This window comes from Gopherus flavomarginatus, chromosome 17, assembly GCF_025201925.1.
Source record: "Gopherus flavomarginatus isolate rGopFla2 chromosome 17, rGopFla2.mat.asm, whole genome shotgun sequence".
NCBI classification, from domain to species: Eukaryota; Metazoa; Chordata; order Testudines; family Testudinidae; genus Gopherus; species Gopherus flavomarginatus.
The window spans coordinates 6,839,888-6,852,853 of NC_066633.1; the positions used below are offsets into that span (position 1 = coordinate 6,839,888).

Genomic DNA, 12,966 nt, shown 5'->3' on the forward strand with positions numbered 1-12,966 from the left:
TATTCAGCTGATTCAGCTAAGGTTAAGTTCATGCTTAAGTGCTTTGTTGAATGGGGATGGGATCACTTGTGTGCTTAAAGTTAAGCACATGCTAAAGTGTTTTGCTGTCTCGAGACCTTAAAACACTTTAGTTTGCACATAACTTTAGACGTGTGAAGTTGCTGTGATTTCAATGAGCCTGTTCACAGGAGTAAATGCTGTGCTGAATGGGGATGTCCAGACATGCTAAAATGTGTAACTGAGTCAGGGTGTAAATGAGCACGGATATAAACAAAAAATCTCACCCCTAGCAGCATAGAGAACCTGAGGCAGTGCAGCTGTAAAGACGTGCTGTGTTTTCAGATTATTTCCTTTCAGGTGGATTAGGTAAAATTAGCAACAGTTTCAAATATTTTACAAGGCATAGCACATTTTTCAAAATGTGATTTCTTTTCAGCCAAATTGCAACTTTCAATATTTTTGAAAAGGGAAAAATACATGAACTTCTACCCTCCCCCGCCCGCCTCCAATCTTTGACCAGCTAAAACTGGTTGGACTTTGAATTGTGGGGAATTTTGAAATCCTCACAAAATGCTGATGAAAATATTGGTGGGTTGGCCTGGGGACAATATTCCCATGTTCTGATGGGCTGTAATATAATGCATCCCAATATTTTCCTTTTCTGTTTCCCAGTGAATGTAGCGCGGATGCTAAGAGCCATATGGCAATCACTAGATAAATACTAAGGGAGGAAGGATGACCTGTTAGGTTCAGTTCCCAGCTTGACTATAGATTTCCTGTGTGATCTGGGACAAGTCACTTATTCTAGCTCAGTTCCCCATCTGTAAAATGGGAGTAACACTTCTCTACCCCCCAAGGGGTATCGTGAGAATTAAAAAAAAAAATCCCGTAATGATTGTGATGTATAATTCCATACTTAGATATGACTAGCTACAGTAATTAATAATAGATATAATTAGATGTTAATCCAAATCCAGACACAGCATAGACTGTGCAAGCTTCTTCTACCATTGTGCCCTGAACTGAGCCTGGAGAGCCATGTGAGAGCACTGGCTTCCAGCAAGCCACCAACTGGGGACATGCATGCCTCCCCCTTGGGAACTTAACTGAGACTCATTTTGTGTAGGCTGCCGGACACTCAGCAGATGCTACTGGCTTTCAGTCACTGCTGCCCTGGGATGAGTTCCAAGCAATGAAGCAGATAGGAAAGACTCATTGTCTTCTGCCCGACGCAGTTGTAGCTTGGCCAGGGTTTTCTGGCTCACCAGGTGTTGGGGGTTGGGTAGGGTTTCTTCACCCATCAGCCACTTGAGAGTCCGTGTGTTTAAATATCTCCAGTATATAAACAGATTCAGTGTGGAGGGAGTGAAAGGGGTGCTATGTTCCGGGAGGGGTTTAACACTTCTAGAAAGAGTCCTACTTGGTCTTGGCCCGAGTGCAGCCAGAACGTCCATGGGAAGCATTGGGGTGTGCTCCGGGATGGAGGGCGGGGGCGGGTCAGTTCCACTTGGCTGCCCAGCTCTCCCACCCAGCGCCAATCCCAAAGCCATGTGCCAGGGAAACCTTGTTTTTTAGGCAGCAGCTCTGGGTTTAACACAGAGCCGGAGGGGCAGCCAGGTTCATTGCTAAATGCTAAGATGTGCCAGTGTCTCTGAAAAGCTTCCCCCATCCATCTGCCCGGTCTGGGGGGGCACCTTCAGAGTAGCTTGGGGAGCCCCAGAGAGCGGCTCTTACTGCAGCCACTTGGGGCTGTCTGTGCTTTGTCTGTCTGCAGGTCCCAGCACCACACTGCTTGGAAGTGGCCTGAAGACGCTCTTAGCCCCCCGTTGCTGTGACTGGGGTGTCACGGGGGAGCCACGAGGGCTGCTGGGGCTGCCTTGTCCCAAGGCCCTCTCCCTCTCTCGGCCCGCTGTGAGCAGTCCGCTGTATTTGTTCTGCTCTCTGAGCTCGTTATCAGTGAGCAACACACACAGGAAGTCCTGTCTGGGATTGTCCATTCCAATCCTGATTTATACAGGAAGAAAAGCATAAAAAGCCTCCCTTCCACCTCTAAAGGGACCTCCTGCCTGCCTGCAGCACCAGTGACCAGCCATGCTGGGGAGGCACAAGAGAGGAGCAGATGCAGCCAGCTGGGGAGGAAAGGCCTTGGCCATGCAGCAGCGGCAGCAAACAGAAGCAGAGGTGGCCACTGGGTTGTGGACAGTTGCTTGGAGCAGGAGAAGGTGGGCCATTTCCCATGGCCGCTGCAGAGGGACACAGAGAGGAGGCGAGGACGTAGCAGGTACCGTATGCCAGAATGGGCGTAGTGCCCAAGGGCTGCAGGGTGCTGGGATGGGTAGAAAAGCCAGTGCATGAGGGTTAAAAGAGATGCCAATCGGAGCCTACATTATCCCAGTAGCAACAGGCCAGTTCCTGAGGTCTCTGTCCAGTGGCTTCAGTAGGACTTTGAACATCAGAGAAAGTGAGAACAGAGAAAGTGACTAAGAACTTCAGGGTCTGGCTCAATAAAGAACAATAAAAAATGATTCGTACAGCAAAGAGGTTTTTCTGAAGCAACTATTGGCTTCTTTCGAGAAGCGCTCACATAGGGCCAGCTCTGCTCTCCATTACACTGGGGCAAATCCAGAGGAATTCCTTTGTCTTCAGTATTTCTGAGAGCAGAATCCAGCCCTTTGTGCAAATTTTTAATTTCAGTTCACTGCCACTCAGGCTGTTTGTCTTCAAAAGAAGAGCGATGGAGGTCAAATATAAGAAGTTTAATTTATGTACTGTCCATGTACGGGTCAAAGACTGGGGTTTAAGGCTGGGAGCAAACAGACACAGTGGCAAGAACTATACAGTTAGTGCTCATTTGTTTCCATAGTTACTTTCTTTCACTTTCCCCCACACCCCATACTGGTACAATGATTAAGAGGGCTGCAGGTATTGTGTATGATACATGCATGTTGGTCCATAGCTATATAGTGCAAATATGCACCTCTCTCCTCCCTTCATCCCCCATGGGACAAAGCTTATTACTAATCAGATCCAGTTGTTTTCAATTGCCAATACTAAAAAAGTCATTAGGCAAAATACAGCACTGAATGATCCCCAGGGGCTGGGAAGAGCCCAGAAATCTCAAATAGGGGCAGCATATCCTGGATATTTAGTGTGCTTCTATTTGCTGAGAATTATCTGATTGTGGCAAGCAAGAAGTCAAAGATCATCTGAAGTTACAGCTGTGTAGCTAGGTGATTTGCATCCTGTGGAGTTCTGTGCGCTGATAAAGAGCTGTCTCTTGTCACCCCAGAGGCTGCATTTCAGGCGTAGGTGATGTTATATCTCTACAGTGTGTGTATAGCCATATACTGCCCTCGATCCATGGCAGAACACAATGTGGGTGGGCTGTTGGTTTGTGGTTTGGGGACAATATTTGTCCTTAGTTTGGAGGGTACTTTGAGTGTCAGTTACTGTAATACCCAAAATGTGCCTGGCACTGGAGATAGAGAATATACAGAAGTATAATGCTAGGGAATGCTTTCTCCTTGGGCATTTTTTTCTGAGTGAAAACACGATTTTGCGTATTTCTCTGCAGGATGCAGCCATGGTGGTGGGATGAATTCACTAAGCAAAGAATAAAAGAACAAGGAATTGTAGGTGATGAGCTGATGGGCAAGCTTTTGACACTCTCTTCATCGGCCATGGGAAGCTGACTGCATGAGTCAGCAACACAGATATAGTGGCTGGACTCAGACCCTGTCCCCCATCATTAAATCTGGATCTACTGTGGATCACAGCAGAATTAGCAGTGGGGTAAGAAAACAGTGACTGTACCCAGAGTGTGTATTTGTTTGACTTTTTAAACATTATTCTCTGTGATCCACAGTCTAATTCTGGGATCTCAATTTGCACCCCTCAATAATAGCTGAGGCTCAACTCCGGTGGGTTCCCCCCCAGCTAATGAAGAGAAATTGAATCTCAGAAGCTTTCTCATTTTGACAGATTTATTTTGCTGCAATTTGTAAATCTACTGCCCCTCCACAGAATCTATATTATAAAGAAATCTAAATCTCAATCAGTATACGTGGGAGATGCGACAGTAAGTCAATTTGGAGCATAAGGGGGCAGGTTTAATGTCTGCCTTCAAAATAGACACAAAAGAACAAAAAAAGAGAATGCAGGGAGAGGAGAAAACAGATGGCAGAAAAAATAAACTGGAGAAGTTAAGATGTTCCTGTATTCAATCTCTCTCTGCCCTCCTCTCCCACTACAATACCCGCCCTACAATGATGGGAATTCTTGTATTCCTGCTTCTTGTAAAGCCGATAAGCTAGGAAAGCTCTACTTTGGTCCATTTAGCGCATGCTTATGTGCAATCACTTTTGAACCAGAAATGGCTTTTTAGAATCGAAGGATCATAAGAGCAAAATGATCTATTTTAAAACGATTTCTGCTTGAAGCAACTGTTTGTTGGCAGAGGTGTGATTTAAGGACCAATTTAATCCATGCATCCAACTCAGATCAATTCCCACAATGGATTGAGGGCAGTATATTTCCTTGGGGAGTAATTTTGCAGGGTGAATGTACAGGAAAAAACATGGGGCCTGATTTCTCTCCTGACTTACACCAATTTTAAACCAATGTAATTCCACTGAAGTTACTGGAGTGACTCTTGATTGATCCAGGTGCAATAGAGACCCATGTTTTGTAAATTTCTCTCTCTTGACTTTCATACAGTGACCGTCACTGTCTCATGTAAATGTTGTGCAAATAATATGCAAGCATAAGTAATAATATATAATAAACCTGGCTAAATAATAAAAGATATTAATGTTGCTCATACATATGCTTTATGGTGGAGATAATTAGACTGCAGTGAATTACTGCCATAGTATTTAATTATAAGAGGCCAGTCCTGAGATCCTCACTGAGTGTTTGTCTTTACACCAGCAAAACATTTACCTATTTGCCTGATTAATGACTGTAGACTTTGGACCAGAGGTACCCCCAGCACTGGGCGATAGGTGAGCTGACACACTAAAGGCTACGGGCCAGGTTCTTATCTCAATTTCACTTGCTTTAAGTTGCACTGACTTCAGTGGAGCTACTCTGGATTTACACCATGTAAATGAGATCAGAGTCTGGTCCGCAGCAAGTGCAGTAGAGAACAGTATGGTGGACATTCTTTTTTTCTTAGCTAACTTTGTGAAATAGGGATTGCTCCTCTGTTTCCTTAATTTAAAAGACCCAAGCATTCCAATTGGAAAAGTTTTCCCAAAAAAAATAAAATGCTTGGTATCTTAAAAAAGAAGCACTAAAGAATCATTGTTACTTTAGCTATCTGTTCCTGGAGCTACGCTGCATGCAATCCCCCCACTGCAGTCCAGGAGAGGTCATTGTGTAGAACGACTACTGGGTCAGGCCTGATTTTGTAGCAAAATTATTGCAAACATGTTTTAAGAATTTGCTTCTTTCTTTCTTTCTTGCCCATTACTGCTTCCCAGTTCAGGAAAGCACTTAAGCACATGTTTAAGTCTCATTGACTTTGTTGGGACTCGATGATCGGGGATGGATCATTTGATAAATTGCCCTGTTCTGTTCATTCCCTCTGAAGCATCTGGCAACGGCCACTGTTGGAAGACGGGATACCGGACTACATGGACCATCGGTCTAATTCCAGTATGGCAGTTCTTATTCTCTTATGTACATGCCTTCCTGAATAGGGATAGCTTCCTGAATCAAGGCCTTGGTGCTGAGTCTCCTATAGTCATTCATATCCATTTTTCGTATATGCTGGGTACCATTTTCTTTCAGAGCCACAACTCCCTTGTGGACCTAGAGCCAAACCCTGCACTCCTTCCTCAGGGCCCTACTGCATGATCTGCTGCCCACCCAAAACTCTGATGTCACTGGGAACCAGATGTGCAGGGAATCCAGGATCACATCTTTATCCTATACTCAGCCTTCAGTGCCTAGGATCTCATGTCTGCTTTACTTAAAACCACTGACATCACCAGAGCTGTGCGCCTACCGTGTCTGCAGCATATGCGATAAGAATCTGCACTACAGGTGACATGAGGGTGAGGACGTGAGAGAAGAATTTTACCCTTAAAATTTAACCTGGCTTTTAATTTAGAACTGATCCTGTAAAGCATTTTGGCTTGTGTAATAATTTACATTTTCGTCTGTGGGGAAAGCAACGCTGCTGTTACAAGACTCTGCATTGGCAGATAGATTTCAACTTTTTTACAAATAAGAAGCGATTATGCAGGAACGTTTCTTTCTTGGTCTTGAGACAAACAATAATATTAGAAGTAGCAGGAGTCTATTTTTAATGCCTGGCAGGGTGCACTGTGGGTGAACCATTCAGAATATCAGTTTAGGGATGGTATCAAATCCAGATAGACTTAAACTGAAGAACTAAAACACCTGAACATTCTTTTCAGAAATCCAATCGCACTAGCATTAACAGAGCAATAGGACAGATCTCCAGTGGTGTAAATTACCACAGCATCATTTAAATTAGGGGAGTGATCCCAATTTACACCATTTGAGGATTTTTGCCCAGATACTCAGTGGTATTTAAATAACTTTGAAGATCTGGGCGTTGGCCCAGTGAAGTGAATATTACAGTCCCAGGCACTGAATGCTTCCCTACACATGGGATCAAATAGACTTTTATCAATTTATCCTCAGTCCTTACCTAGGTGACACTGAGGTCAGTGAGAGTTTGCCTGAATAAAGGTTTGTTCTAGAAAAAGGAGCCAAAATTCAAAATTTTAGCAACTAAAATAATTGCAAAATTATAAATTGCTGCAATGCATGTCAGAAATAATTGAGCAATAACAAAGAGCTTGAATTATGGTGTATTTATTCCTATCTAGCGTGTTGTTATTAGAGGTGAAGCTAAAAGCTGTGTGCTGTGAATGCAGTTAGGTGTGAATTAATCCACCCACATTCACACATTGGTATCTGAGTATGATTTTACACTTCCGTTACATAACTAAGGAATGATCCTGCAAAACTGAGCATCTGCCACTCATTGACTTGAGGATGAGGGTGCATGGAACCTTACAGGATTGGGCCCCAAATTTTCCAGTCAAATGTTTCACCTTAAATGCACATGCGGTTTGGTAAAGGGTGGTGTAATGTAGTGGGTGCAGCACAGGCCAGGACACCAGCAATTCCTGAATTCTATGCCTAGCTCTGACACTAACTCTTTCTGTGGTCTTTGGTGAGTCACATAACTGCTCTGCCTCCATTTCCCCATCAGGAGAGTGGGGATAATATCGCTGACCTCCCTCCAAGGGATGGAATGAGGATTCATTGTGCAATGTTGATAGAGCATTATACGCACTAGGAATGCAAAGAGAACTGAACTACTTGTCCGTGGAGTTGTGTTTCTGTATTTGTTGGCAGATTTAGAACGCGTGGCTGAAATTGCTGAGGCTGGTATATCATAGTGTTTAGGGATGGGCACTGAGTATGGTATAACATGGCTCGAGGCCGAGTATTAGGGATGGGATCACACTCGGTTTGGGGCTGGCATACCATACTCCTAGGGGTGCAGCACTGCAAATGGCATACCACACTGCCTGGGAGTGAAATAAGTACTCTTATTTCACTCAGGGAGCCTTTTCGCTTCTAAAGTGGATTAAGCTAAACTGCCCAAAGGCAGTGCAGAATAAGAGCATCCACAGTAGATGTAGCTAATCCGGGCTATTGCTCCAGGCAGACGAGCCCTGCGGGAGGAGTGCTTGGGATGGGATAACACACGGCTTGGGGCCATGTCCTGATGGTTTAAAACTGGGATTTTCAGATGAGCCTAAGGAAGGTGGATGTTCAACGCCCATCAGAATTCACTGGGAATTAAGCAGCTAATTCAGCCTCACGCATTGCTTTGGAATGAATATTGGGTACACATAACATATTGCTTGGGGGATGTGTACCAGGTCTGAGTTAGATGGTCCCACCTGGAGTCCTTTAGAAACGACATGTTCATTTTCCTGCCTATTTTATAACTGCACTTTGGAATAATCTAAAGTCACACAGGCCCTGATTTTCCTCTTGTGCCAGATTTAAATCAGTGGAACTCCACGGACTTTGGTGGGGATACTCCCAATTTATACCAGTGTAAAGGATCATGCTCATGCAAACCCCTCAGTGAAAATTTGTCCTCCTAGACTTGTGTTGCACAGGAAAAAATGTACCATTCGAAGGATGGACGCTGTCCTACAATAGCGCCAGCCATTTCTGTCCATCCATTCCCTACCAACATATGGTTGTATTTTTGTAGTGTGGTTTCATTATAAATATTTGCTAAAAGTGTGCATTGAGATTGGGTCTGATCCTGTACTCCTGCTGCCCCACCCAAATAGTCTGGAGGGAGAGTTGGGTGCACAAGGAAGCCAAAGGCAGGCCCAGAATGATCAAGATCTGTATCAAGGAAATCATACGTCAGGAGAATGGCAGTGCATAACTGTGGTTTTATTTGTTCCAACAGTAAGAAATCATGGGGCCGTTTAAAGGAAGCATCCTCCATTCATGACAAATGACTGATTTCAACAGATCAGGTGAGTAACACAGCAGTGAAATGAAATCCTTCACCTTTATGGACAAGCTTTTCACTTGGCTAATAGAAATATACTCAGAAGCAGAGTTCCATAGCGGGCACTCTTCTTTTCCCCCAGGCACTAGGGCTGCAATAATAGACTGTGCATTAAGATTATTACTGTCCCTGTGAGGCTGTTGGGAAGGGCTGTCTGTGCTTTGAGTTTATGAGATTAAATGAGTTTCAATAATTCCCCAGGGGTAGATGGATCCAGACGGAGGAATAAAACAACTCCTGTTTCGTGCTTACATAATGCAAGATGCTACACAAAGGAGAACTGCCTTTTCAATCAAAGCCAATAACCTTTGATGGGTTTGGTTATCATCTCTGCCTGTAGGGATCCGGACTCCTTGCACGTGCTCGCTCCATCCCATCACACGCACGGCATCTTTCTCCACTCCTCTGCTCCTTGTCATTTACACCCAGAGCAAAGGTGGGGGTAACATGCTATCAAGACATAATGGCCGGGCGAGTGCCTCGGCTGATGGAGCTCGGGCGCTAGCTGAGGATCTGGCTCGGTGTGTTTCACGCTCACTTTGCACGGGTGTAAATGAATGCACAGCAGTGGAGAATCAGCCCCAGTGCACCATAACCTTGCGCTGGGACTGTAGCATCAACCTTCAGCTGGTGTGACTATGGACAGAGGGCAGCTGGGCTTAAATCAGCAGCCTGCACAACTCCCAAACAGTAGAAGCAGCAGCGATTTCTGAGCTGCTGTTGTCTATCTGCTAACTATTTCCCCTATATGTGCTAAATAACCCAAACAACCCAAGCTAGAGGGTAACAAATATTCCCATATGGCCCATACCCTGACCTTCCTTCACACGCCAACACCTGCTGACTTTGGGGCAAGTTCTGTGCACGGCCAGGTGACAGGAGACTGCGCTAATTTGTTTTAGGAACAATAGTGCTACTTTGCTCTAATTCCTTTACGAGGGAAGATGGAGACAAAGGAAATCCCGGTTTGCACAAAGGGACTGAACCATTTTCTTTGATAGTTGACCAAGGCATCTAACAAAGTAACATGCAGTCCAAGGGAGTCTGTGGGCAGCTGGACCATTGGGCTTGATGTGTTCCTTGTAGTGAAACTGGGTTAGAGGAAATGAAAATGCATCAGGGACACATTTGGGCCGTAGTATTTATTGCTTTCATCTTACTCTGCTGGTGATGTAATGTGTAAGGAGCCGATCCTGTGAATGGCTGAGCACCACTATCTTTGCTAAAACTGGGCCCTATGCCCCTGAGCCTTGATGCCTGGTCCTTGGAATGTAAGAGGATTTGTTATGTCAGATTTATGTTTAAAAATTAGATCGACCTACCTACACAGCTCAGGGCTGTGAAAAATGTTGCGCCCTGTGCGACATAGCTAAGTTGCCCCTTTGTAGACATGGCTAAGCTGAAGGAAGAAGTCTAGCATTGACTTAGTTACTGTGGCTGGTAGAGGTGGATTAACTATGGAAGTGGAAAAACTCCTCCCGACACTATGGCACTACAGTGGCACAGTTGCAGCACCGCGGGTATGCTGCTGTCATGGCTGCCCTGTAGACACACCCTTCGATGTTTTGGTAATTTGGAGAGTTCTGAAGGATATTCCACTGACTCACAGACAAGAATTCAAATTCACTGTAACTCATTGTTAGTGTACAAGATGCTCCGATAAATAATGTCATTTCTCAGTCATGCACCTGGGACATCCAGACCTTCTCTGCTGCTCTTGTGTAGCTCAAAAACCACTAGAAGGAGTTTTCTAAAGTTTTGCAAAGAAACAAATTGGCTTCTGAGTTAACCCCTTGTGTATTGGGTCTCAGTCTACATTGAACTGAGTTATAAAATTCTGGAAAGAGAGTTTGCAAGTTAGACTGAAAAAAAAAACCCAACCCTTTAATCACAATGACTGGGACCACTTGGAAATAAAAGACAGAATTAACCTCCACCACACAAAACAAAACAAACAAAAACACCCCGGCCCCACTATTTCCATGAAGTAGGGGGTAAAAATTGCTCTAAAGTGCATTTAAAACAAATGTGAAAAACATCTGCGCCGTTAAGGTTCAGATGGTTTAGTTTTTCGTTCTGCTGGGCACATGCTAAACCAAAAAACCCCACCCCACGGTGGAATGAGCTCTTCTCTCTGGGGAAGCAGCCGTCTACAAAGCAGGCAGCTTGGTCTGGTTGGATGGCGTTGGAGGGAGAGCAATTTCAGCACCCAAAGAAACAGAAGGGGGGGAAAACTAACCCCAATTGCAGTTGGGTTTGGGATGAGTGGTTGGCTTGGCGCCCCCAGTGAGCACGACAGGCAGGGGAGCAGTTTGGGTTTCGGCTAATCCATGGTAGCCTGGAGAGCGAATCCTTGAGCCCCATGACCCCGTGGCTTTGGGGGGCGGCTGGGTGCACTGGTCTCTGCACGGGCAGGCTGGCTGGCAGCTGCATTGAAGGGACCCTAGCCAGGCTGAGCGTTGACAGAGGAGTCAGGAAGAGCTCACTAGCCTAGAAGCCAGACTCAGTCGCCACCCCCGGGCAATCCGCAGCTAGGGGGGCGCTGGCTGGATCAGAGCGCGCGTTGCTTTCCTGGGAAGGTGCGGGGGAGTTAGAAACCGGTTCAGGGCACCACGGGGCATCCCGCTGGGATCCCCCTTTACGCTGCTCCTCTCTGCACGGCCCCGCCCCGCTGCAATGGGTGAGCAGTCACCCCCAGCACACGATCCGGATTCCGGACCCAGAGAGGTGAGCCCGGAGGTGAATGTCAGGCGCAGGTGCAAGGGCCAGGGAAGATTTCTCCCTCTCCTGCGTGTGTGTATATGGGGGGGGGGGGCAGCGGGAGAGGCTGCAGGTGGGGGTGTTTCCAGCCGCAGGTTGCGAGTTTCCTCGGTCCCCTGAACTGCTTTGTGGGTTTCAGTCCCGCGGTGCAGAGCTCGGCTCTGATCCTTCCCACGAGCTCATTGGACTAAGAGGAGAGGGACGCGGCACTGGGGGGGTGGGAGGAAATGCAAGGGGGCTACACACCGCTGGCGGCTCCATCAAGGAGGCAAAAGCTGGGGGCAGGAGCTCCTGCGTGTGCGCCGCTACCGTGGGGCAGGCGAGCTCCGGGGAGGTCTCCCTCTCTCTGCAAATTCCCCTTCCTAGGACCGGCAGGAAAAGTAAGTAGGCTGGAAATCGGAGCTTGTAACTTCATGGCTGGGCCCTGGCTTTGCAAACCGCTCTGACCAGGGGGCTGGAAAGTTTGGACTCACGTGCGCTGAGGTCCCCTCCCTCCCCCCAGCTTTGCAAGTCGGATTTCTTTGCACGCGCTGTCTGCTGGGTCTGAATTTGTAGGGGAAGCCTCCTTGCAAAAAGGCGGCGGCGGCGGCGGGAATGGATGCACTGGGATATTTGCAAAATCTAGGTGCGCTTCTGCAGAGCGGTTCCCAAAGCGGCAGGCTCGGACCCGAAAGGGGCGATCCTACGGGGCCAGGTGGGGAGGCTGCAGAGATGCAAAGTAGCAGCATCAGGACCTGCGCCGGCATCACAGATGCAGCTGCACCCGGTCAGCCCAGACGCGTGGTGGCTGGATCAGTCGGAAAGAAACTGACAGCTGGGCTGGTGGCTTGGCCTGGCCCGGTGTAGCCCCGTGACATGGGGTTCCCCCCAACAGGGTTCCCCTGGGTTACTGGGAGAGCAGCTCGCCCCCACCCCTGCAACACTTGGCTGGTCTTTTGCAGGGGAGCTCGGAATAGCTCCAGGGGTCTGTTTGACCCTTAGGAAAGGCCCCCCTCTAGCGGCCCTGAGACTGAAATGCCCAAAGGAGGGGAGGCAGCGAGAGGCATGACATGGGCAACTCTGTCCTTCAGGAAGTCGATGGTTGTTGACAGCTGTCTTAAGTGGGTGACTGACCTTCAGGGTTGACAATCTTAGCAGAATCCTATTGCACTTGCAGAAGGAGACACATCTTCCCTGTACGCCACAAGGGCAGACTTCGGATTCATCTCTATTTTTTTTAAAAAAAGGTTAATTTTAAAAAAGATTCATTCAAACTCTTAACCAGACACCCCAAAGTTTGGCAAAGTTTGGATCTGAGCTGGGCTCATCTGAAATTTTTATCTATCTATCTATCTATCTATCTATCTATCTATCTATCTATCTATCTATCTATCTAATCTTTAGCACCACTGACTGCAGGATCTAGTCCTAATATGCTTAGTGAATATGACATTTCAGCTACACGGCATCCTACCACAGCTGCCTGTGGATACTACTGAACCCCAGCGCCCATCCTGGCAGTCCGGAGGAAGAATTGCTGTGAGTAGTTTGGGGGTGGGTCCCTGAGAAAGTTGCTCTGTCTCTTGCTCAGGTCCAGAAGAGTCTGAGTTACACATCCCCGGGTAGAATCGGGGCACTCT

The 12,966-nt window shown here is 46.8% G+C and overlaps 1 protein-coding gene across 6 annotated transcripts in view; it reads left to right on the plus strand.

Annotated features, from left to right (window-relative positions):
* The first annotated feature begins 1,934 nt into the window (after positions 1 to 1,934).
* Positions 1,935 to 12,966, plus strand: part of EGFL7 (EGF like domain multiple 7) — a 32,318-nt gene continuing 21,286 nt past the window's right edge. The window contains exons 1-3 of one of the 6 annotated variants that reach the window (XM_050926760.1): positions 1,935 to 2,281; positions 3,575 to 3,792; positions 8,483 to 8,552. The gene's annotated coding sequence lies outside the window, so the exon portion shown is untranslated. Of the gene's footprint in view, positions 2,282 to 3,574; positions 3,793 to 5,506; positions 5,659 to 5,837; positions 6,060 to 8,482; positions 8,553 to 11,216; positions 11,315 to 11,637; positions 11,728 to 12,966 lie in introns of those variants that run through there. The other 5 variants (XM_050926759.1, XM_050926762.1, XM_050926763.1 and 2 more) reach the window with 5 other exon arrangements.